At 43.5% G+C, this 26,748-nt stretch overlaps 1 protein-coding gene across 4 annotated transcripts in view; it reads left to right on the top strand.

The window, feature by feature from the left end:
* Positions 1–26,748, top strand: part of znf536 (zinc finger protein 536) — a 495,485-nt gene that overhangs the window by 101,267 nt on the left and 367,470 nt on the right. The gene's annotated exons all lie outside the window — the stretch shown is intronic.

The raw sequence follows: 26,748 nt of genomic DNA, 5'->3' as shown, positions 1-26,748 counted from the left end.
AGAAATAGAACTTCAAAAAGAGCAAGTGGAACTGTGTTTAATATGAGCATAGTGAGTAGGCCTTTAATAAGAGCAAGGGGAGTGGAACTTTAATCAGAGGTGGAATAATGGGGCTTTAATAAGAGCGACAGAATGGATCTTTAAAACATGGAGAGGGGAGGCATGTATCTTAAGTAAGAGACAAGTATGAAGGACTTTAGTAATAGGAAAAAGAATGGAGCTTTAATAAGTCGGGGGGGGGGGGTGGGGGAGAGGGGAAGTGGGCCTTTAATAGGAATGGAGTCTGGTCTTTAACAGGGAAGGTTGGGAAAGGGAGGTTATGAATAGTATATTTGAATGTTAGTCTTCAAAAAATCATAATACATTTACAACAAAAACTCTTTGTCATTGCTTGAGTTCAACTCACAAGCAAGAAAGGCCAAACAATCATCTTCTGCTGTGTTTAGTGTTGCTTCCACTGTTTTGCGTCTCAAGAGGCATCAAAATAGAAAGTCATGGAACCAGTGTCAGAAATCTGTTTGTCATAAGATTCATTTTGCATTATTCAATGGATTGTACAGCATGCAGCACTTTATTCTAAGTTGATGGCTTGAACTATTATGTGGTCTGCACTCCAAAGAATGGGGTAAGCTGATAAAAATTTCTGACTGAGCTGTTAGAATGTGTGGCAAGCGTTCAAACGCTGCCCTGAATAATCTTTCTTTAAAATGTGTGAACAAATGGTGTGCCCACCACTTGTTAATTAAAGTTTTAAAACAAACTCTGCATCTTGATTGATATCTGTTATATTAGACCCAACTAATTAAAATTGGAATCTGGGTTGGCAAATACTTTAAAACTATATGCATGGTGTTAAATAAATAAAAGTGTGTGAAATATTTGGATCCAGTGGGAAAATTTTCAGTCTGTGGTTATGTTACAGATACGACATGACATCATGCTGAAGTATCTGTGATGGGAGGACAGTTTCCAGAGAAAAACTCTTCCTAGTGTGGAATGTCTTTTTTTTTCTTTCTGATCTGTTGTCCAGCATTCTGGAGTTAAGGAAATTAGTCCCACTTGAGTGATTTATTCATTTGTACATAAAGAAGCTTTATCCAGATGATATGTCTGAAGTTAGGTAGAGTTCAAGTCATAAACATTTTACTATCACAGAGGAATTCACTTCAGATCAATGTGTTTCCCTGTTTTGAATACTTATTTTGTTCTCTTGGTGGAGAGGGTGTGCGGACCATATGCTCCCAGGCTTCTTTCAATGTTGTTGTCGAGGCAGTTGTAGGAAGTGCATTGCAAAGTTTTAAAGTAACCTGCTGTCCAATTATCCTATACTTCCTGCATTGACTTGCCTGTTCTCTGCTCAGTTCCTCTTTATGTCTCTGCTGCCAAGCACAAAAACTCTTTGGGCGGGATTGTACGGCCTCACTCGACCTGAGACCAGAAAATCCCGCCTGAGGTTAATTGTCCACCCCTTGCCCGCTCAGATTCCTGTGGGGGGAGAGGCAGTAGAATTCCGGCATTCATGCGGAGAATTATAGATGTGGAACCTGGCAGAACCCTAATCTTCTCTATCACTTTCTGGCTTAGACCAACTTTAAAAGATCAAATGCTCAGATATCCCCATCCCCATTTTGTGGCAGTGTCTTCTTCATTTTGACATGTTGTTAAACTACATGGATGCTGAGTAGTTATACAAACAGTACAGCCAACTCTTATGCTGAACAAACAGATTGAAATAGCAAGGAATGATTTTTCACACTCCTGACATGTTTTTTCAAAGGTTTAAAGGGCAGGACATTTAAATGTTATGACATTGACAGCTCCCTTTGACAAATGCCTTTGACAATTCTTATTTTTGCCCATAACAGGTCCCCATCGATATGTTCCCTTGACACTTTTGGCTGGTCTTCTCAATGGTTGTTTTTGACAGTTGATTAGACACGTCTGTTGATCGTTCCAATGGGATGTTAACTAATTTATATATTTTTTATGCATTTATGCCACATGGCACCTTACCTTCCCCAGAGGGCAACCAACCTCCATGAAAGGTATCCTGGGACCACATCCAAAGAGGCATCATACTTCTTCAAAGGCTATCCAAACAAATCCACAAAGTTCAGACCTGATCTTACCAGGTCTAAAATGCACATTTCATATTTAAAATATCCTGAGATATGAAAATATGATTTCAATAGAGGCAGCTGAAGATTTAATTAGCATAGCTGCCCCTGTGAACAATGCATGTGCCAAAGTCTCCCACTCCTGTCCTTGCAAAAATAGGAAATGCCACCTTCAGGAGTGGAACATGATTTTCAGTTATTTCAACCATTTTTGTCATTACAGAGAGAGCCTCTCTGTCATGGTGAAAATTCAAGCCTTGATATCTAATCTCCTGCACTTTTTTTCTCATCTCAGGTGGAGTAATTGTGGGAAAAGCGTTCTTTCACATGGAAAGATAAAAGACAGCAAGGGGACTCATCTTTCTCTAATATTACTTCTTTAGCAAGTATCGCAGAACATTGTTAAAATGAATAGCAATTCACTGGTCCAGCTTGTCATTCGTGCTGAAAGCTGCCCAACAGGCATGTCTGAGATGAACCCTGCCAGTGTATTTGAGGTCAGGTTTCATTCCATAACTTAAATAGAAATGATGGGTGCCAGTGGCGCAATGGGTGCACCGTAGGTCTTTGCTGTTTGGAGGTAACATGGCACTGGGCAGCATTTTATTTGTGGCCTAGGGAGAGTTAGGCCATTGCAAGATGGAGACTCTTTTTCTTCCATAGTCTCGTTGGTTGTTATTTTATCTTTCAGATTTCAGAAAAAGAATAAGGTCCTCAGCGCAGGCAGGCAGGAGCTTCATAAGTGGTCAAATTGTTCCGGTTCCGGTGATATAATTAATACCCCTTTGTAATCATAACCTGGGGCTGATTACTGGACCTGAGAAAGTTGTTGTTGGGAAAATTGGAGGCTGGAAGAAGATCAGGAAGGATTCTTTTAAGTTTCTGATTGTAACCTTAGGAACTAGGAAGAACATAATAAATAACCTGCACACCCCGTCCACCATCCCCACACCCCAGAAACCATCAATCATTTTGACCATTAGAGGCAGAAGCAAGTGGTGTTCATTCCACCCATCCCCTTCAACCTCCTCCACACTCCATAGTTGGGCCTCAAGTTTAGATCAGAGTTCTTGTCTTCCAGATGAAATCACTCACATATTTATACAAGCTTCGGTGCTGTCTAGTTGCGTTACATAATAGCATTAATTTAATTAGTTAATAATCATAAATTAATATGCAATGTTGGCATTGCTAATATTGTAAGAAATAAAGCATTCAAGTTCTTGGTGGGCAGGTACTACACATTGTGTGGCCCTGAGGCAGACAGATAAGGAACATCTCAGGATTGCCTCCTGGTCTGTTCTGGATCACCAGCCCAGGGTTACGCCTGAGGAATCAAATTATCCAGGGATCCTGTTCCAACCACAATCCAGTGATCCATGCTGGAAGTGCACCATGTCTAGAGAGAATTAACATGGGCTGTGATGAACGAAGAATGATTAGCTGCAGGGTTCATACAGAGATTGGGAAGAAAGGGAAAATCCAGGGATTGGGATAGATCATTACATTTACCAACCTGTCAGCTGACTTTATTCATTTTAATGGGAAGAGAATCAGGCAGGCTGAGAACTGGGTATGCCATTCCCTCTGTACACACATTCTCAAAATCCCAGAGCAATAAAGCTTCAGGACTAGCAGTACCAAATTAGTATCTGTCTCAATGAATTCCAATACTGAGCAAAACTGTGGTGGCAATTGTTACATCCCCCCTTTGCAAAATGGCTGTATATAATATGTAGTATATGTAAAATATTTTAAAACATGCCTTCTGATCTTTGAGGGTTCCAGGGCTTTGTTCCAGTCTTAAACATAGATTGGGACCCATTTTTACCAGGGTGTTCACGGTGATACTAGTTGCACCACTCTTGTTTGCTACTCTAGGTTCGCATTGGAAGGCTGGATTCAGGAACTCCAGACTTCTAGAATCTCTGCTTCTAGGTTTTGCTCAATCAGCGTTAAATGGAGCAGACAAGTGCTCCACTCTTAGTAATCCATCATTGAATCCATGAATTACAGTTCAGATTATCCAGGTCTTGTGGGAGCTGGCAGATCTTCCTACTAAGCTTACATTGGATAGATTCAGAATGGTCATAGATTTCCAAGGCCAAAAATTACATTCTTATACTTCATATTTCACTAGGTTCACTAGGCTGATACCGGAGTTGAGGGGGTTGAGCTATGAGGAGAGGCTGAATAGACTGGGCTTGTACTCGTTAGAGTTTAGAAGGATGAGGGGAGAGCTCATTGAGACGTATAAGATGATGGAAGGGATGGATAGGGTAGAGGTGGAGAGGTTCTTCCCGCTCAGAAAGGACAGCAGGACTAGAGGGCACAGCCTCAAGATAAGGGGGGGGTTGCAGTTTAGAACGGAGTTGAGGAGGAACTTCTTCACTCAAAGGGTGGTGAATCTCTGGAATTCTCTGCCCGTTGAAGTGGTTGAAGCTACCTCGCTAAATATATTTAAGACGCGGGTAGATAGGTTTTTGGTAGGCAAGGGGATTAAGGGTTATGGGGAGAAAGTGGGAAAGTGGAACTGAGCCACTTCAGATCAGCCATGATCTTATTGAATGGCGGGGCAGGCTCGAAGGGCTAGATGGCCTACTCCTGCTCCTATTTCTTATGTTCTTATGTTCTTATATTTTCTATTTATTGACAGGATGTAACAAAGGTAAATGCGCTATAATGCATTTTACTTGGAAAGTACAAATGGATATTTACTTGTAATGTTTCTTCTGTCTCTTTAAGCAATAGTAACTGGATGGATTGACCAGTCATTTCTTTACTATTATTGGATGTTGCAGGTTTGACACTGAATTTTCAAAGAAATGCAGTTTTTTGTGAAGAATTTTCCCATGTGGAAGTGCAGTATAAAAACACAACTGTTTTTATTAGCACTACTAATAAAACTATTCTCCAGTGTTTTGTTCATCCTCTTTTGCAGTTTTCAATTCAATTTCAAAATGTAAAGACTCCAGCAACTTGGGTTTTCGTTTTCCTTGGCGTAACTGTTACAGTCTTTAGGATGTTCAGTCACATTGTGCATGTTTACAATTCTTAATCAGTTCACGTGGGCGACATTTTGCCAGTTTAATCAGGGAACTATTTTATTTGCTCGCATTAGAATTTCAAAGCTGGTGTTTGTACTCCTGAAAGTAGCTTTAATACCTACATTGCTAATTTTCTGCATGGTGGCAAAGCACCGTAAATATTGTCAACAATTGAGACACCATCCTTTTTATTCTTTGCCAGCTTATTAGCTAAACAAGGACTTACTTTGCTACGTAACTCAGCTATTGGTAACTGCTGAATCGGAAAGTGGGCATTTCGATCCTTGGGCTACCTTTGTCCTTAATTTACTGATTCCAGTTAAATTGTCATTGTTGGCCTCTTCCCATTTATGAATGTCGATAGACGTGCAGCAAGCAATCCATTTCAGGTGGGCTGTCTTCATGTGATCCACATTTTTTTGATGGCCAAAGAGGGGGGTCCTTGAGAGGCAGTTTCAAGTGTCTCAAATGAAGCCACCAAGTATAGTTGAGGGTTGTCATTTTCTACACTTGCATCTGTTTCCAAGCCACTGTGGCTACAGGTTAACGTGGTGGCATATGCCAGGCCCCAGATGGTGTGACCATTTTCTGGTGTGATCAGCTAGTGATTCCCAGATGCAATAATCGATGTTTCGAGTCCTTGAAGTGGAGCTTTGGGAGTCCTACTGGTTGTCTGGCTCTGGTTAATACAGAAAGTCCTTCGCTATGTCACTGTTTTCCATCCCGTGGACGTGCCCGAGCCAAAAAGGCTGCCTCTGTTTGATGAATGCTAACAAACGTGGAACTCTGCCTTTGAGAGGGTTGTCACATTTGTGCGTTTGTCCTGCCGGTATATACCCATAAAGCACCACAGAGGACAAGGATGAAAATTGTCAAGCTTCTTCTCACGATAGCTGTAAGATGCCCATGTTTCACAGCCGTGCAACAAGGTGCTGAGAACACAGGCATTATAAACTGTCAGCTTGGCCCTAAGGGTCTTGATGTTATTTCATGTGTGTTTTGTGAGTGGGCCAAAGCTGGCAGCTACTCTCCCTATGCATATATCACATTCTGCATCCAGGAACAGATTGTCAGTCACCATGGACCTGAGATAGTGGAATTTGCTAACAACTTCCAGCGGGGTGTTATTTAGTGTGATCAGGGGTGGAGAGGCAACACCTTGTCCAATGACCGCTGTTTTCTTGATGATTATAGGGACGGCAAACAAGTTATTGTCATGGGAGGGACAGAGGATGAGTATTTGTAGTTGAGTTTCTGTGTGAGCGACTAGTGCAGCATCAGCATAGAGCAGTTCCCTGATCAGAACACTATGCTTCTGAACGGATGTGTTTTCCCACTGGCATTGAGGAGAACCAGGTGTTTGGGCCTTCATCTGCATCCCATTAGCAGGATGCACATCGTCTTCATGCCATTATTGTCACATGTATAGGTATACAGTGAAAAGTATTGTTTCTTGCACGCTATGCAGACAAAACATACCGTTCATAGAGAAGGAAATGAGAGAGTGCAGAATATAGTGTTCCAGTCATAGCTAGGATGTAGAAAAAGATCAACTTAATGCAAGGCAGATCCTTTCAAAAGTCTGATGGCAGCAGGGAAGAAGCTGTTCTTGAATCGATTGGTATGTGTTATCAGATTTCTGTATCTTTTTCCCAATGGAAGAAGCTGAAAAAGAGAATGTCTGGGGTGCATGGGTCCTTAATTATGCTGGCTGCTTTGCTGAGGCAGCGGGAAGTATAGACAGAGTCAATGGATGGGAGGCCAGTTTGAGTAATGGACTGGGTTTCGTTCACGACCCTTTGTAGTTTCTTGTGGTCTTGGACAGGGTAAGAGCCATACCAAGCTGTGATACCAGCAGAAAGAATGCTTTTTGTGGCACATCTGCAAAAGTAGGTGAGAGTCGTAGCAGACATGACAAGTTTCCTTAGTTTTCTGAGAAAATAGAGGTGTTGGTGGGCTTTCTTAACTATAATCAAGAAAGCCAAATTTCAAAGGAAGCAACATTTTATATTGCATGAGGCAAGGGTGCTTATTAGTTGCCAAGTCAGCTCTGATTGGTTGGGATGTTACTACTGTTCACCATGGTTTTGTTTAAGTCAAAAAAGGTGCAATACTTGGACATGTATGTTTTGTCTACAGAGAACAAGACCTTGCACATAAATGCATAAGGCTTCTAGCAAACAATAGCAAGTTAAATTTCAAGCCTGACTGATAACCTTACATTGCTTTTTACTGTAATCCTCAGTACAGTCAGAATGGTTCATTAAGTGCTGTCCAATCGCAAAATTACATCTAAGGTTAGACATTACATTCTGCAATTTCCAAGCATGGGCTGGTTGAGGAAGGTCAGTACTCACTGCAAATATGTTCTAGTGACAGGGAAAGTGCTGGTATTTAGCCAGGTTAGATGGCCAGGTTAGGTTGATTGGCCACGCTAAATTGCCCCTTAGTGTCAAGGGAACTAGTAGGGTAAATATGTGGGGTTAAGGGGATAGGGCCTGAAGGGGATTGTCGTCAGTGCAGGCTTGATGGGCCGAATGGCCTCCTTCTGTGCAAGGGATGCAAGCCAGGCTATCGTGTTTGGAACTGTGAAACCTTCAGAAATGTACTTTCTCTCAGAGAGAGGTGATGAACAGGAGTGAATTGATAAGCAAGAAAGTCGGGAGTGTTAGGGAGGAAAACAGTAAGTGAAAGAGAGTCAGTGGGTGAGGAAGAGTCAGAGAATGGAAGGGTCGGCAAGCAGGAGAGGGGAGAGGCGGTGAGTGGGAGGGTAGGGAGGGAAGTGAGAATGGGAAAGAGGCAGTGAGCAAGACAGAGCTGACAGGGGAGGTGGAAAGCGGCAAGGTCAGAGAGTAGGGACACTTTAAAGTGGGTTTTTCCTGGGTGAGAGCTGGGGCCTGATGTTTGAGCACCAGGGAATGTGGGGCTGGAGTGGACATGGAAGACACTCTTTGGAGTCAGGAAGGGAGGCTCTCTCTTCCAACACTCCAGCAATCCAAGGAGCCTCTCTCCTAGCAATGGAGATTCAATTGGAGATGCCATGAGGCCTTGTGCTGCTGGGGGTGGCTTCACTGACTCACTAGAGGTTGCATGTTTTCTGGCCTGGTTGTAGCAGTGAATGAAGAGTAAATTGGAGCGATTGAGTATCATAGTGAGGGGTAATTACTTTATGTGGAAGGGTTTCTGCTGTGGTAAAGGGTTATTTGGTGTGCGGGGGTTAGGATGGCAATTGATTGTTTTAAAATAAATACCTGTATTAAATAGAAAACAGAAATGACAGTTGAATACTAAAAAGCACTTTGCTGAATTTAGGATTAAGGTGAGATTATTATGTATCTATCTGCAACAAATTCTGGTTAGGAATCAAAGCTCTTGAATATAGTAATAATTGTAAAAAACTGATTACACATTTTAGTTAACTAACAAAAAAAAGAGCCCTGCAATTTAGAAAACATGAATCAAAGTGGGACTGATAATCTTGGAATAGAATCCTAATTAAAAATGTGAGAAAATATTTTCAAGGTCATTGAGGGGAACACAATGTTGATTGTTATGAACTGTTACTCCTAAAATTAATCCTCTGGTGGTTAGTAACCATGGTAAATGAATGTAGATGAACACATTTCAAAACATGAAGTATGTTTTTAAATGTTTGATATATAACAAGTTAGCAATTATTCATAGGTATATATACGTATACTCCTGACTATTAAACTCACACCATTTTAACTGCGAACAATTTGTTGTGCAGATCAAGTCAGATTCACTTTTGTATAAATTTAAATTCTGTCATAATTGGATATCTCCTGTCATTAGGAAGTTAGAACTTTATATATTTTTATAGTATTTTATCGCATCTCTCTAAATACTTCACACACAAACAAAAATTTGTGTTTATAATATGAAATGAATTGAGTGGGGGAGTTGAACTGAGTGAAATGAATGAGGGGCAGCACGGTGGCACAGCGGTTAGCACCTTTGCCTCAAAGCGCCAGGGACCTGGTTCAATTCTGGCCTCAGTTGACTGTCTGTGTGGAGCTTGCACATTCTCCCCATGTCTGCATGGGTTTCCTCCAGGTGGCCCAGTCTTTTTCCCACACTCCAAAGGTGGCCAGGTTAGGTTGATTGGCCATGCTAAATTGCCCCTTAGTGTCAAGGGAACTAGTAGGGTAAATACATGGGGTTAAGAGAATAGGTCCTGAAGGGAATTGTCATCGGTGCAGGCTTGATGGGCTGAATGGCTTCCTTCTGAATTGTAGGAATTCTATGATTCTATGAATTCCCAAAACATTTCACAGAGAGGTAATCAAATAAATGGATACAGAGGCAAATATTCCATGGGGTAAACATGGGCAAAGAGATGTGTTTTAAGAAGATTTTAAAGGAGGAGTGGGAATTGAAGGTTTAGAGGGTTCCAGGTAGGGAAGTCCAGAGAGCTGAGCCTTGGCTGCTTAGATCATGGCTATCAGGGTTATGGTGAAGAGGGAAGGACAGGCCAGCATCAGATGTTCAGTGTACTTCAGGGAGTTAAACATGAAGAGGAATATTTTAAACTTGAGGCACTGGGGGATTGGGAGCCAACGTGAGAATGGTGGTGATACTATAGGATAGGAGTTATAATGAGCTGAAGCTTACAAACAGTGAAAGATGACGGCTGACCTGGAGGGCATTGAAGAAGTCAAATTTTGAGGTGACAAAGGCATGTGGATGAAAGTTTGTGCAACACATGGACTGAGGTAGGAGCAAAGGTGTTAAGTAAGTGGTCTTTGTGATACGAGTTCAGTTCGGGGATGGCAGAGTCATCAACCTTCTGGTTCAACCTCAAACAGTGACCAGAGAGTAGTCACTGTAGTGACTGAGAGTAGTTGTTACTGGGGAAGAGATTTCATGGCAGGGGCTGAAGACAATGGTGCCACTCTTAACTGTTTTGTTGGGTGAAATTCCAAAATTGGCACTGAAAACCTCCACGCAGCTGGGATTCTCCAGTGCCACTGCAATGAATGGAGATTTGGCTGAGCACAAGATTCTCCATTGTCACTAGGAGCAGGGTGGGAACGGACAAGATCGGAGAATTTCCACCTGCGATATCAGACTTAGACCATGGGCAGCGGAGGAGTTGAGATGGTGCAGAAATAGAACTGGATCTTCTCAGTGCTCAAATCAAACCTGACTCCAGGGGCAGGACTTGCCCTGTGGCTTAAATGGCGTCTGAAACCTGCACTATGTGGAAAACAGTCACGTGCGATTTTCTGCCAGGGTGGCCAATTAACTGCTGGAGGACAGCCTTGTTCCCAGTTAAAGCAGTGGATGGGCCCTTGAAACTGGAAGGCCATTCAGTGACCTTTTAGTCTTCAGACAGCAGCAGTATGTCAAGGCAGATGGGTGAGGGAGAGAACACAGTGACAAGCTTCAGAGGTAAAGAGGCATACATTCAACTCAAGGTTGCCCATGTTGCTTCTGAAAAACAGTCAGTCAGACGTAGAAAATTGGGAGAGGTTTTGGCCACACCATTGATGACCAAGGGCTGCTGATGCCAAAGTACATATTTTTAAATTCATTAATGGGATGTGGGTATCGCAAGCTAGATCAGTGTTTATTGCCCATCCCTAATTGCCCCTGAAAAGGTGGTAGTGAGTTGCTTTCTTGAACTGCTGCAGTCCCTGAGGTGTAGGTACGCCCACAGTGCTGTTAAGGAGGGAATTCCAGGATTTTGATCCAGCGACAGTGAATGAATGGCGATATATTTCCATGTTAGGATGCTGAGTGGCTTGGAGAGGAACCTCCAGGTGGTGGTGTTCCCATGCATCTGCCGACCGTGTCCTTTAGGATGGTTGTGGTCGTTGGTTTGGATGCTTCTGCCTCAGGAACCTTAGTGAGTTCCTGCAGTGCATCCTGGAGATGGTACACACAGCTGTCACTGTTTGTCAGTAGTGGAAGGTGTGAATGTTTGTTGGAGGCATAGCAATCATGCAGGAAACATGGAACATGAATGATAGACCAAGAACAGCTCCAGATGATCATGGAAACACAAATGTACCGTTATAAAATCCCTGAAGTGTTGGTACACAGTGCTGTTTTCTCCCTTTTTTGGCATATTATTCCCAAATTTCATGTGGGAGTGGGGCAGTGATGGTGCAGGTCCGCCCCACAGGGTGGCTTGCGGTTAGTGCAGAACACAGACAGGCAGGCAGGACCTCCAGGCTTATCTGGAGTGCTGGATTCTTGGTTTGCTGCTTGAGGCTCCCTCAAACTGTCCCCCTAAAAGTAAAAAAACCCCAGATAGCCTCCATTAGAGGGTTTAATAGGTTTCATTGATTTAATAGTGCATCCGCCACATGTTGCATGATGCTAGTCCTATCCTGTCTCCAAAAAAGTGGAATCGGATGAAGCTGAGATTTATTTTTAACTTCTGCCCTTCTCCCAGCCAAGCCCCAGTGGGGGTTGAAAAATCAAACAAATTGGGCAACATGGTGGCACAATGGTTAACTCTGCTGTCTCACAGTGCCAGGGACCTGGTTTGATTCTGGTCTTGGGCCACTATCTGTGTGGAGCCTGCATGTTTGCCCCCCGTCTGTGTGTGTTTCCTCCAGGTGCTCCAGTTTCCTCCCCAGTTCGAAGATGTGTAGGTTAGGGGAATTAACGGGATTACATGGATAGGGTGGGCCTGGGTCGGATGCTTTGTCGAAGAGCAGGTGCACACTAATTGGGCTGAATGGCCTCTTCTGCACTGTAGAGGATTCTATGATCCTATTCTTTAGTTGATTTTTCTAATGGTCAGCCTAGAGGTGGGAGAGAGGAGGGGGGAGTGAAGGAGGACCAAGATGGCTCCAGAGGGGACTGATGCTCATGCTAAGTGAAGAGGAAGCAAGTGAGGACAGCAGCATCATGCTGGATAATATAGGAGTGGTGTGGTTCGCCAGATTCAAGGAGGTTGAAGAGGGAAAGGAGGGATAATGTACTTTGGTCAGTGTAATAGAGATTTGTGACTTCAGTTCGGATTATTTTGCTGCTGTAGAAATCTGATTGGAGAAATTTAAATACCAAGTTGTGGGGGAAATGGACTTCGATTTGGGAGGTGTCATGTACAAGGACATGACACTTGTCCTGCAAGGACATGGTTTGATATATAGTTACTCTTATTATGTAAGCAAACATGGGAAACACTTTACAAATCCAACCACAGGAAAAAATTGTTGAACAAGCTTTAAGATAAGAAATATCTGGTATGATTTACTAGATATAATCCATCATACAGTGGCATCAGCTGCAAGAATGCAAATAGTCTGTTTTCAGTTCTGGTTTGGAATTTATTTTTGTTGACAGCTATTTGTGCCAATAAGATCTCGTTTTCATGGCCAACATGTAGATTGGTAGGTGGGGGGGGCGGAGAGAAGTGGGGAGGGGACAAAACAAGTGTTTGAATATCTTCAGTTACCAGCAGTGTTGCAGGCTCCACATCTGACCTATTGAAACAGGTTCAACAATAATGTTTTTTTATCTGCACCACCTTCATTGATTTAAAGAGCGAAGGCACCATTAAAACAATTATTTCAATGATTATTACCTTCAGATTGTTCTTGAAACGTTCTGGAGTAATTTTATTTCAGAATTAATTGCCTAGTCATGCATCTTAAACAGAAAGTAAGAATGAAATTTCCATTTATAACTTTAGGATGGCCCAAAGTGCTTCAGAGCCATTTGGAGTGTAGTCACTGCTATGATGTGTGGAACTCCTTAATGCACAATCTCATGGGTTATTACTTGTTTGGTAAATAGGTCTGTCCTTAACTGCACATCCTATTTACTGCAGGTCATTAGATGCTTAAAAGCTCTGCTGGAGGCACTGCATTGTGTATGGTTGTTTGCTCACGTGTTTATCTGTCATTAGACAACCACAGCACTTTGTAAACTGACTAAACTGTTTGGTGTAGGGTGCTAGTCAAATGACACTGTAACATTAATGGCATAATTGTCTTAAAAATAGGAAAATGATAAATAATTTGAGAGTAATTGACATGAAAGAAGGGGAAATTCATCTGTATCATAATAGTGCATTTGTGTTTCCTTGTATTTGACATCAGAAAGGTCTTGCCCATAGAATCCCGACAGTGCAGAAGGAGGCCATTCAGGCCACCAACAGCAATCTCACCCAGACCCAATCCTTGTAACTCCACATATTTACCCTGCTAATCCCTCAACTGAAGACCAATGTAGCATGGCTAATCAACCTAATCTGCACACCTTTAGAGTGTGGGAGGAAATCGGAACACCCGGAGGAAACTGACACAAAAATGGGGAGAATGTACAAACTCCAAAACAGACAGTAACCCAATGCTAGAATTGAACCTGGGTTGCTGGCGCTGTGAGGCAGCAATGCTAACCACTGTGCCGCCATGCTGCCTGATTGGTTGTCTGTGGGGCGTCCGAGGCTCACCCAACTTTCAACTTCTGAGCACCTGTATTACTGACGCAATTGTAGAAACCACAGAACCATAGAGAATTACAGCTCAGAAACAGGCCCTTTGGCCCTTCTTGTCTGTGCCAAACCATTTTCTGCCTAGTCCCACTGACCTGCACTTGGTCCATATCCCTCCACACCCTTCTCATCCATGAACCCATCCAAATTTTTCTTAAATGTTAAAAGTGATTCCACACTTACCACTTTATCTGGCAGCTCATTCCACACTCCCACCACTCTCTGCTTGAAGAATCCCCCCCTAATATTCCCTTCAAACTTTTCTCCTTTCACCCTTAACCTATGCCCTCTGGTTTTTTTTCTCCTCTAGCCTCAGTGGAAAAAGCCTGCTTGCATTCACTCTATCTATACCCATCAAAATCTTATACACTCTATCAAATCTCCCCTCATTCTACTACACTCCAGGGAATAAATTCCTAACCTATTTAATTCCTGTTTGTAACTCAGCTTCTCAAGTCCCGGCAACATCCTTGTGAACCTTCTCTGCACTCTTTCAACCTTATTTACATCCTTCTTGTAACTAGGTGACTAAAACTGTACACAATACTCTAAATGCGGACTCACCAATGCCTTATACAACTTTACCATAACACTCCAACTTTTATACTCAATACATGGACAATTTTGAGATGCAATTACTCCCCTCTGCCTTTGAAGCTTGTCATTCTGTGTTCTTCCTCATGTTCATGACCTAGGGCGTTTGGTAGGATTCTGAAGGGTACATGGGTGATTGCTTACATTGGTCTGTGTACAGAAGGTTCTACTGCAAGTCGAAAAGGATACTGCAGATGTTTGGGATTTGGTAAACTGGTGACTAGTGGTGTGCCTCACGGGTCGGTGCTGAGATCACAACTTTTTGTGATATACTTTAACTATTTAGAAGAAGGAATTGAAGGCATTGTTGCTAAATTTGCAGATGATAAAAAGATATGTCGAGAGAGGGACAGGTAGTATTGAGGAAGCAGGAGGGTTGCAGAAAAACAAGTTAGGGGAGTAGAAGAAGAAGTGGCAGATGGAATACAATGTGGAAAAGTGTGAGGTTATGCACTTTGGAAGGAGGATCGGAGGCATAGAATATTTTCTAAATGGGGAAATGTTTAGAAAATGAGAAGCACAAAGGAACTTGGGAGTCCTTGTTCAAGAGTTTCTTAAGATTAACGTGTAGGTTCAGTTGGTAGTTAGGAGGGCAAATGCAATGTTAGCGTTCATGTCAAGAGGGCTAGAATTAAAGAGCAGGGATGTACTTCTGAGGCTGTATAATACTGTGGTAAGACCCCATTTGGAGTATTGTGAGCAGTTTTGGGCTGCATATCTATAGAAGGATGTGCTGGCCTTGGAAAGGATCCAGAGGAGGTTCACAAGAATGATCCCTGGAATGAAAAGCTTGTTGTATGAGGAACGGTTGAGGACTCTGGGTCTGTATTTGTTGGAGTTTAGAAGGATAAGGGGGGATCTATTTGAAACTTACAGGATACTGTGAGGCCTGGATAGAGTGGACGTGGAGAGGATTTTTCCACTCATAGGAAAAACCAGAAGGCACAACTTCCTTTAAAATAGAGATGAGGAGGAATTTCTTCAGCCAGAGAGTGGTGAATCTGTGGAATTCTTTGCCACAGAAGGCTGTGGAGGCCAGGCCATTGAATGTCTTTAAGACAGAGATAGATAGATTCTTGATTAATGAGGTGATCAGGGGTTATGGAAAAAAGGCAGGAGAGTGAGGATGAGAAAAATATGAGCCATGATCGAATGGCAGAGTAGACTTGATGGGCTGAGTGGCCCAGTTCCGCTCCTATGTCTTATGGTCAAGTTGCTGTCTCAGGATTTGCTCTTTGTATTGCTCTCTGCCCCATGGATATATGCTCACTTTCGAAAGAAACCGCAACATTTTAATTTGGCTGCGTCAGGTGCAATGATCCTGGGTGACCTAGGTTTCGAAAATTGGCAATCAAAACTCGTAAATGAAACTTTCAGAGTGTCCTTGTAATGCTTCCTTTGACCTCCATGAGAGCGCACCCCAGACTCAGGCTCTCATAGAAAACTCATTTTGGTGAGTGAGTGTCAAGCATTCTGGGTACATGAATTCAGTTTTGATTGTCTCAATATCATGTGGATGTTTCTGGGAAAAAGTGATCAACATGAGTACCACTTGACAATGGAATAATATAAGCACTTGTAAAACACATCACATGACAGTGAACCAGGAGGCTCAAGGAGAGCTGGAATGTGAGAACACAAAAGCAAAAAGCAGTGAGAAACCATAGCTTTCTGTGCTCAGAATGCATGAGGATAGATTTTGAAGTGTTTTGACAAATATTGGGGCTTCAGAGCAATGGTACAAATATTTTGTGAGCCAGTCACATCTCATCAACTAATCATGTCTATCACTTGTAGTCCTGGGAGAAATGGGGCAAAGCAACTTGGTGTGATGTTCACCATCTCAATGCCAAAACCCAATGCTGTTACTGACAGGGACTCACATTATCAAGAATGGTCTTTTCTGTGAGGTATTAGAACATAGCTAAAGATTCTAGCATTGGTTACTGAGCTAACAAAAGGTAGCATAAGGAAAGAAAAAATGGAAAAGAATGTCACTTTGCCTTACTAAGATCAGCAGCACTCCTTCTAAGATTAATAACATTGACATCCAATAGTACAGAGATACTTTTTACACCTGATGTCACACAACACAGGTTAATCACTTCAGAGGCAAGTGAAAATCTCACATTTTAGAATAATTGTTTTTCAATGGAATAAGAAAACTCTTCAGGCCTTCAACCTGAAACATCATTTAATCCAGGTGTCAGGGGTCTTGCCCATTGACTGGGGCTCACAGGGAGAGCTTTGCCACCTTCTTTCAGGAAAGCCCAATGTGTGACGTGTCTCTCAAGCATTTAACAGGTTAGCAATGGATCTTCCCAGGTTCAAGGGCAGAAATCCTGCTCTTAGACAGCTGCCAGTCAGTCAGACGCTAGCAGCTGTCCATTCCCAGCAGTAGTACAAGGGGAGTGGTGGTAGCTGCCAATAGTGCATCCATCAAAGGTTCAGGATCAGTGAGGGATTCCCAGCCACAGGTGAGTGAGGGCAGGATAAGGGTTGCAGGCAGGAACTTGTTGAACCTGCTCTGTCCAAAGAAAAGCAGGGAGATCCATCACAGTACCACCAGGCTCCCGCACCCCCCCAGCAAATTTCTTCCCAATGCCAAGTCCCTTGATCAGGCACTGAGTGCCTGACAGTGATCACTTCTTCCCCCCACCTACCCTCACCTCACCCCCACACCATGCCAAACCAGAAGTTCGCTATTTAGGCTGCTGTTGGTTGAGTACCAGCAAGGGGGGGTGGGTGCATGATGTGGCCCTTAAGTGGGTATTAATTGCTCACCTAAGGCCTCAATTAGTATCAAGGCAGGAAGGCCACCCATGAGCTTTCCTGCCCTGGACTTAATCAGGCACAGTAAAAAGTCTGACAACACCAGGTTTTAGTCCAACCGATTTATTTGATAATAGACTCACAAGCTTTCGGGGGGCTAACCCCGAAAGCTTGTGAGTCTATTATCAAATAAATCGGTTGGACTAAAACCTGGTGTTGTCAGACTTTTTACTGTGTTTACGCCAGTCCAACGCCGGCATACCCACATCTTAATCAGGCAGACAGTGACGTCTCCATCTTGGCTCCTCTAGCCCAATTACATGCCCCAACCCAAACTCACTTTGGAGTTATTAACTCTATTTCTCTCTCCATAGATACTGTCTGACCTGCTGAGTATTTCCAGCATTTTCTGTTTTCAGATTCTAACATTTGGATAAAAAGTGATAGAAATGTTCACTTCATCCAGAAACCTTCCTGCCTGTCTGCCATATCACTATTACCTGGGGCCACAATGGGGGAAGATGATGGTAGATCCCAGAAAGCAGCAATGCCAGCCCTAATATCCTCTTGTAACAGGAGAGTGCTGTGTACTAGCCTGCTCGCAATCCATTATAAATCCAACACTTGCTGACTAAAGTTCCCAATCTCAACCAAGGACTTTGCTGGGCATGCATTCTGACCTTTGGAGATACCTCTAGTCATCTTTTGCTGTCTATAGCTCTTTTTCAGCAGCAGAAGGGTGCAGGCCAAATTATTCTCAATGTTCCGGTGGGGCGTCCCTTGATGGCAGTGACTGGTAACCAGGGAAATGAGTGAAAGCTAGGCTGGGTTGAGAGAGGGAGAGGGGATGTCCCATCCAGATGGAACTCCATCTCAGTATGGCTCACCTTTGAATTCACCTCTCGTGTTTGCCACCTTAAATGTGGGTCCATGGTTTATGGTGCTTTAGTTAATACATCCATAACTAATTGTGAGAAATATTGTTTGAGGTCTGAGAGGGTTAAAATGCCATGTAACAGAGAAATGCATATTTTTGATCTGCTTATACAGGAGTCACGTACTTGCACTTGCTGACTGTTTAAAACACCCGAGTCATCTTTTTTGCACAACTGTTCCGTTATTGGCTAGCGGTACAATTTATCTTTGTTTAAAAGTGTTATAGGTTGATTGATTCTGTTTGTTGTACCTTTTAACGACAGCATGTCGGGTGATTTTAAGTGATTGATGTACAAAGTTTTGTTTTCTAAATAAAAGCTGTCCTTCAAGTTTGATGAAAGGTTTCTATTGTCAAATTGAGGGTGCTGTAGCAGGAAACTATAATTTTCTCAACCTCTGAAACATTGTCAAAGAAAAAAAAGTATCACAGCTTAAAATTTTAATAGAAAAACTGTAATTAAACTTTATCATGATAATCACCTAAAATAGAGTAAATTTTAATGAGCAGCCAACAAAATGGTTAATTTTTTAGGGCTGTTTTGTCACTTTTTTCACCAAAAATATGCTGCCTTCCTTTTTTTTAAGAATTGCAACACATTGTTACCCTGTGTGGGTAAAACTTGGTAGAAAAGGAAACACAGTTGTAACCAAGTGAACTTTAATCACTGTCAGTTTTATTTTTCTGAGACCTCAGAACTTGTTTGGTTTACGTTGTGCAATGACCAGTTATTGGGAAGGGGCTCCGATAACTGTTTGTTTAGTACTTAATAGTTCTGCTGCCTCAGCACACTTTCGGCTGGCAGTTTTCACACAGCTGTGCTACTGAAAGGAAGCAGCAGTGCAGCAGAAACATTTTAGTACTGTACGGTGCCTTACCGTCACATGTTTTACAGTGTTGCTCTTCCCACAACTTTTTTTTTGTAACCCTTGCACATGCTGGTACTCTGTAGGTGGCTTCAAGATCTATTTATGGGAGCATGACTGTAGTGCGGGGACGTACATTTAGAAGTGATATTAAATAATGAAGTCACTAAAAGCAGCCGCTGTTTGTTCTTTTGTAATTGCCATGTACTCTATGACCTTGTAGTTTATTTCCAAACATTAAGAGATATTTATTCCGGTGTATTTTTAAACAGAGGTTGTTTTTCTTCTCTTCAGAAAATGAGCACAGATGGTGATTGATTTTTCAAGTGCTAACATCTCCGCTTGAGAAAATTTTCCCACCTTCTTTGTGCTAAGCAAGTCAGGCAAACTAACATGATGATGCGATCATCAGTTTCATGCAGACATGGTGAATTGATTGACAGAGAGGATTTCTGCATAAACCACCCTGTCTCCTGATGTTTTCCCATTCTTCTCTCCCCTTCTCTGTATGTGTGTCTGGCCGCGAGTAGCGGCTAGGGGATGGGAGGAATGTCTGAAGACAAGTCCCAGCTCTTGCCGTTTGACCTAAATCTGGGATTTACAACCTAACTCAAACTAATATCAGTGCAAATTTGCAATAGCTCCGCTGAGCCATTCCTAAAGCCGGGGAAGCTCAATGATGTCATTGGCTAACTTAACCATTCTCAGGCCATTGCCTCTGTTTGCGTGACTAAATACATACAATTAAAGCCCCGCACTTCTCATTCTGTATGAAGTCATTGTTATACCGAGTTCAAGTACTCAGATAATGGCATAGAAGAGAACAGACATATCATCTGCCTTTGCCCACAGTAAGCCGCTTTATAAAAATCAACTCCCTCTTATTTAATGCACACGTTAGGGGGAGAATTATGCCTCATTCTTTTGCAGAGGCATGAGAAATTCTTTCTGAAAACGTTCAACTTGGGATAATTGCACGGAACTGTAACAGTTTACAGGGAAGATGGGTTGGCCGTCAACCGGTCCCTCTCATATTCAGTAAGTTTGCAACCTGTTCCAAGAGGAGGGACTACATCGGAAAGAAAGCAAACCTGTTAATACCAAAATGTCAAGATGAACCACCATGCTGTCACCATAACACATTCCTCGGGAGTCATGAGTTTTGGAGGTTTTAATGAGATTCATTAGAAAAGGAATGTCCCATAGGATAGGATTAAATGGGAACAGAGAGAGGGAGAAAAACATAGACTTGGGAGCCCCGGTTTAGTTATATTGCATCAACAATAATGTTAAACTATTGACTCATTTGGATTTCATTTCACCTTAAAAAGATTGTATTGTGATATTTCTGTGACAAGGCACAAAAGACATTATTTCTGTAATTCGTAGTGATCAAACTAGCAGATTTAACAATAATGTGCACTAATCACACATAAGATTCGAGGCAGCACTAAACCCCTGCAGGGACTTAAATCTGTAACCACATAGCATGAGGTGAACATTAACCACCGAGCCACTGAGCTATGCTTCTTTTAAGAAATCAAAAGAATTTCATGTGTCAATTGCTGGGGATTGTAAGTTACCACAGAACTTGTAATGCATAGATTGAGTTTTCTCCCACTATTCCCCCCTCCGCCCCGTGCTCTGCCTCCCGCGCCACCACCCCCCCCAGCCCCTCCCACAAAACTAAGTCACGTTCAATTGTTAGTATCTAGCATTATTTACAAGTAGCCGGCGCAAAATATAATGAGAAAAGAAAATGAATATTTAAGCATATACTAGGTCGGAATTTCACAAGGAGTAGTATAACTCAAATTTCCTAGCACCTTTGTTCATAATGTTGACCATTAACTTTGGGGAAGAAATTTTGTTGCAGAATTGTAACGGCTGTTAAATATGTATTTAAGAGACAGTTCAATCTTTGGAGCCCTACATTGTAAAATATATGGGAAGTCGTGTCTGACAAATTTACTGGAGTTCTATGAGGATGTGTCTAGGGCGGTGGATAGAGGAGAGCCGGTGGATGTGGTCTTTCTGGATTTTCAGAAGGCGTTTGATAAGGTACCTCACAAGAGGTTACTGCAGAAGGTCAGAGGACATGGAGTTGGGGGTAGGGTGTTAGCGTGGATAGAGGATTGGTTGTCAAATAGGAGGCAGAGAGTGGGGGTCAATGGGTGCTATTCGGATTGGCGGTTGGTGACTAGTGGGGTGCCCCAGGGGTCGGTGCTGGGGCCTCAGCTATTTACCATTTATATAGATGATCTGGAGGAGGGAACCGAGTGTAGGGTGTCGAAATTTGCTGATGACACCAAGCTTGGGGGAAAGGCAAATTGTGCGGAGGGTGTGGAGAGTCTGCAGAAGGATCTAGATAGGCTGGGTGAATGGGCCAGGAAATGGCAAATGGAATTTAATGTTGGCAAGTGTGAGGTGGTCCACTTTGGTAGGAAGAATGGTAGGAAGGACTATTACTTACGTGGCGAAAAACTGCAGCAGGCGACGGTGCAGAGGGACCTCGGGGTCCTTGTGCATGAGTCGCAAAAACCCAGCCTGCAGGTGCAGCAGGTGGTCAGGAAGGCGAATGGGATGCTGGCCTTCATAGCGAGGGGGATTGAATATAAAAGTAGGGAGGTCTTGCTGCAGCTGTATAGGGCATTGGTGAGGCCGCAGCTGGAGTACTGTGTGCAGTTTTGGGCGCCGCACCTGCGCAAGGATATTTTGGCCTTGGAGGGAGTGCAGAGGAGGTTTACTAGGCTGATACCGGAGTTGAGGGGGTTGAGCTATGAGGAGAGGCTGAATAAACTAGGCTTGTACTCGTTAGAGTTTAGAAGAATGAGGGGAGATCTCATTGAGACGTATAAGATGATGAATGGGATGGATAGGATAGAGGTGGAAAGACTCTTCCCGCTCAAAAAAGACAGTAGGACTAGGGGGCACAGCCTCAAGATAAAGGGGGGGCAGTTCAGAACGGAGTTGAGGAGGAACTTCTTCACTCAAAGGGTGGTGAATCTCTGGAATTCTCTGCCCGTTGAAGTGGTGGAGGCTGCCTCGCTAAATATTTTTAAGAAGCGGGTTGATGGGTTTTTGATAAGAGAGGGGATTAAGGGTTATGGGGAGAGGGCGGGAAAGTGGAACTGAGCCACGACAGATCAGCCATGATCTTATTGAATGGCGGGGCAGGCTCGAAGGGCCAGATGGCCTACTCCTGCTCCTATTTCTTATGTTCTTATGTTCTTATTAGTAGAGATTCTTTTCAGTGGCCATTTGCCACTGTTGGAGGAAGGACTAAACATTGTGCTGGTACATTGCGCATGTAAGTTACTGACTTTGAAAAGCCTGTATTATTTTATGTCTGTTACAGTTATCCATCACATTCATTTACCTGACAGATCTTATTATTGTGATGTCCTCTACCCATCTTTATGAAAGCTTCTACACCGCAGGATGTCAGGAAATTCATTTGTATTTTAGACATTGGTGGAAGAGTGAATAATGTTTTTTGTCAATATAGCCAGGCTAAATTACAAGGGGACTCCATTGGAGGAGTTCTGCAGCCCCCCCACCCCCCAGCCGACTGGTATACAGGCTGTTGGTGTGTGTTTGCATCCTGGTGTCTGCAGAACGAGAACCCCAAGCTAATAGAAAATAGCCCCCCGCCCTCCCCCCGCCTTGTGGGTGTTTTGGGAAAGAAGGCGGCTAAGGGAGAGTAAATCTGAACATAAGATCCCAAAGTAGAGTCCCCTAGGCCATAATTTGTCATCTATCAGGCAGCTTTCTGGTCATTTGTGCAGCTGAGCTGGTGCCATCCCATATTTGGCTTTGACCTTTTCTCTGGACAATCGTAACAATGCTGGCAATGGGAGAGGGGGGTTGGGGTGGTAAATGTTGGAGTAGTCCTGGGTCTTTCAGCATATTTTTGATCTTAAACGATAAGTTCTCCACAGTGGATAATACTGATGCATAATTTTATACCAGACATCTTAAAAAAGCCAATATTTTCCACTTTACTTAGGAAAAGTGTTAAATGGCCTTTTTGCATTGATTTTGCTAGCCACTCAACAATAGAGGGTGAGAGTAACCTTGCTGTGTGTGATTTCATGTAACACATATTCATCAGCAGAAATGACTGAAAACTGGCCAATTATGATGCACTTGTGATAATGCTGTTTTCACACTTGCCAAACATCAAATCCACCGTCAGCGGTATAAAGGATGAACAAGTTGTTAATGCAGGCTTGGTGTGTAAAATATTCTATCAAAGGAATGCCACAAAATGTTCTGGAACTTCATTTCTCTGGCCAGATGCTGGAAATCTTAGTGACATTTTTGGAAAAAAAAGCAGAATGAGTCATTTGAGCAGGAGATAAGTATACTGGGGCAAGAGGCAGCCCGGTACATCTGATATTGTCCAGGTCAACCCAAGCTCCGTGGCTGTGAAAATGTGGGAAAAGGTCCAGGCGAGGTCCCATGACTTGGGGAAAAAACATTAAGCTGAGGCAAGGATAACACACTGTGCCATTATAGACTGATGATAATTCTGAAATTTAAAATGAAGTTCTTACACAAGGAAATGAATGAATTATCCGGTTACAAATCAACCTCTCTTGTTATGCAGATGAAGGACGCATATGTGGAGGAAGTGAAGAGTGTTAGCGGTTGTCCATAAGCAGAATGGGTGGGCTAGGGAGGTGGGAGAACATAACATTTTAATTCTTAAACCTGAGCCCATTGCGCCCACTTCTGGTTTTGATGTAGGTTGCAGGGTAGGGGACCCCAAACCAGTCTCAGGGGTGGCTCAGTCACTAAACTCTTTTTTTGGAGGGATAAGGGATGCTGATGTCAGTATTTTTAATTGCACTTTTACTTCTAACCTATGGTGGCCTAAGTTTCCCAGGCTGCAGGATTGCTGTCAGGTGAAAGGAGGCAATGTTGCTGGGCTCCCTAAAATATGCCTTGCTTGGGATTTTACTGCTTATGAGAAATAGCATTGCTTCATCCAAGTCTAACAAGCCAATCTCCACACGATATGATCCCTGCAATAAGCTGACCTCCATCACCCCACAGTGTCGGACTCACCCCATTGCTGTGATGTCAGGTTTCCCCCAAACCCCCGCAGTGTCTGAGACACTCCAACCCCACGATGCCCGAGTAGTCCCGGTTCCGACAGTATCAGACTCACACCCACTTCCGCAAAACCTGACTACCCCACAACCTCTGCAATATTTGGCCCACCCCCATTCTCCTGCGATGTCTAACTTACACCCCCCCCACCAACCCCCGCAATGTCTGCTTCACTCCTGAGCCCTATGATGTCAGACTCACCCCAACTCCTATGAAATCTGATTCAGCTCCCCCTGCACAATCTCTGACTTGCTCCCACCCAGAAATTTCTGACTCACCACCATTTCATCAACATCTGACTCACCCCACAATCTCAGACTCTCCCCACCCCCACAATATCTCGCTTCTTTGCAAACTCTGACTCACCTGTCTCCCCACCACGGCAATGTTTGACCCCTGCAATGTGCCAACCTATGTGCAATTCTCCTGTCATGTTGCCTGCCCCACCCCACAATGTAGGATTCCCTTCCCCTGCCATCTCCAAACAGCCCGTACCGTACTCTGTGATGTTCCCTCCACAATTTCCAATGCAATGGCTGCCTCCAATAATGTCTGACCACTTCTACTCAGCTCGCTATACCAGACCTCAATTCCAGCCTTTGGTGACTGTGCGGAGTTTGCACAATCTCCTCGTGTCTGCATGGATTTCCTCCAGGCGCTGTAGTTTCCTCTCTCAGTCCAGAGCTGCGCAGGCCACGTAGATTGGCCATGCTAAATTGCCCCTTAGTGTCCAAAGATGTGTGAATTGGGTAGGTCATGAAAAGTGGGCCTCGGTGGGGCGCTCTTTTGAAGAGTCAGTGCAGACTCAGTGGGTTGAATGGCTGCACCGTAGGGATTCTGTGCTTGAACAACCTGGTGACACAGTGGTTAGCACTGCTGCCTCACAACTCCAGGGACCCTGGTTCAATCCCGGCCTTGGGTTGCTGTCTGTGTGGAGTTTGCACATTTTCCATGTGTCTGCATGGATTTCCTCTTGGTGCTTTGGTTTCCTCCCACACTCCAAAGATGTCTAGGTTAGGTGGATTGGCCTAGGTTAGGTGGATTGGTAAATTGCCCCTTAGGGTCAGAGGGACTCGCAAGGTAAATTATGGGGAAGGGCCTGGGTGGGATTGTTGTCAACACATACATGATGGGCCGAATGGCCTCCTTCTGCACAGTAGGGATTCTGTGATTTTATGAAATGGGGTTGGGGGTGGGGATACACTTGCCAGTGAGGGTAGAGGACCCACAAAGCTTGTGAGGTTTGGGGACAGGGGCAAACACCTCTATGGTGAGAGGGGCCTGTGGAGAGAGCTCCCGACACTTGGGGGGTGGGTGTAGTCTTCTGTGTCTCTGGGGTGGGTGGGGAGGGGGGAGGTGGAGTAGGGGTAATTTAACCCCATCAGAACTTAACCTCTTATTCATGAGCTTTTGGAGCACTGCTCCTGCATCAGGTGAATCATCTCCACATCATAATCTCATGGTGATTTGAGCCACGGAAGTGCTTTCCTCCTGTCACTACTTTGCCACCATGACATATACACCATGTTTTTATTTATCTGATATGTTAAAGTACATGACATCCCGTGTTAAAACTTGAACATTTCTCTACATCAAATTCCTGCATTAATCCATAAGTGTGCGATAACTGAAGTTCACTGTCTGTGCCTCGATCCCTAATTGCCAGGTTAAAACTGTAGGGAAGAATTTCCCATAATTTGTCAGAGTGTCACCAATGTGCGTCTCTCCAGATGCACTGTGGAGTTTTCAGACCAGAGTTGGAATTCTCCAGCCTCCCACCAGTGGGTTTCTCGGCAGCGAGAAGTGGCACACTGTTCACTAGCAGTGTGATCTTCCGGTCCCACCGCTGTCAATGGGATTTTCCATTACAGTGACCCCACACTGCCAGGAAACCCGCATCGCGTTTGCGCTGCCAATGGGACCAGAGGATCTGCCACTAGCGATCAGCTGAAGAATTCTAGCCCAGATCCTCTGGCACTCTGACAAGGACTCTGGTGCGTGCTTAAGCTATCAGTCTGGTGGGACAGGGGCCTGATAGAGCCAGCAAGGCCAAATAACAGAATCTGTTATAAAGCCAGCTAAGGGTAAATTTGCTTGACCGAAGAGGTAAGCTTTAAAGATGGTGTCTGGTGCTCAGGTTAAATGAGGAAAGATCAGTCTTGTTGAATGGCAGAGCAGCATCAAGGAGCCAAATGGCCTAAGACCACCTTTATTTCTTACATCTCTGGGTCTTCAATATACGTTGCAAAACAAGTGTAATTTTTTTTCAGAATTATTGCACCGAGTTTCCCTCCTGTACAGTTTTCCTTGTTGTGGTGGGTTTTCTTTTGTGAGCGGCTCTTGCATCCCATGCTCCTCCTGATTTTCCATGGATTACTCCAGTTCCAAATCCAATTCCAGGCCTCTGTCATGATAATATTGTGCAACATGCTATTAAGATTTATAATGTGCAGAATCAGTCAACCCAGAAGTTTTTAAGCACCCTTCAAAAGTGTTGAAGTGCTAATTGTTTGTCCTAGCTTATGCCACTTGGATGACAATGAGATATAAAAGTTGACAAACTCAATACGCTGTTCTTTCTGAGGTGCTATAAAGTTACAGTACAGTGACAGGCCATTCAGCCCAACTGGCCCATGCTGGTGTTTATGCTCCAAACAAGCCTTCTTCCATCCTTCTCCAACTAATTCTATCAGCATATTTTGTCATTCCTCTCTTCCACATTTGTTTTTCTAGCTTCCCTTTCAATGCATCTGTGTCCTTCATCTGAGCCACTCTTCGTGGCACGGGGTTCCACATTCTAACCATTCTCTGGGTGAAGAGGTTT

This window comes from Carcharhinus amblyrhynchos, chromosome 4 (assembly GCF_965287045.1).
Source record: "Carcharhinus amblyrhynchos chromosome 4, sCarAmb.v2.hapA, whole genome shotgun sequence".
Taxonomy (NCBI): Eukaryota; Metazoa; Chordata; class Chondrichthyes; order Carcharhiniformes; family Carcharhinidae; genus Carcharhinus; species Carcharhinus amblyrhynchos.
Note: the sequence above shows the minus strand (reverse complement) of the source record. Positions and strands in the feature narration are given on the sequence as shown.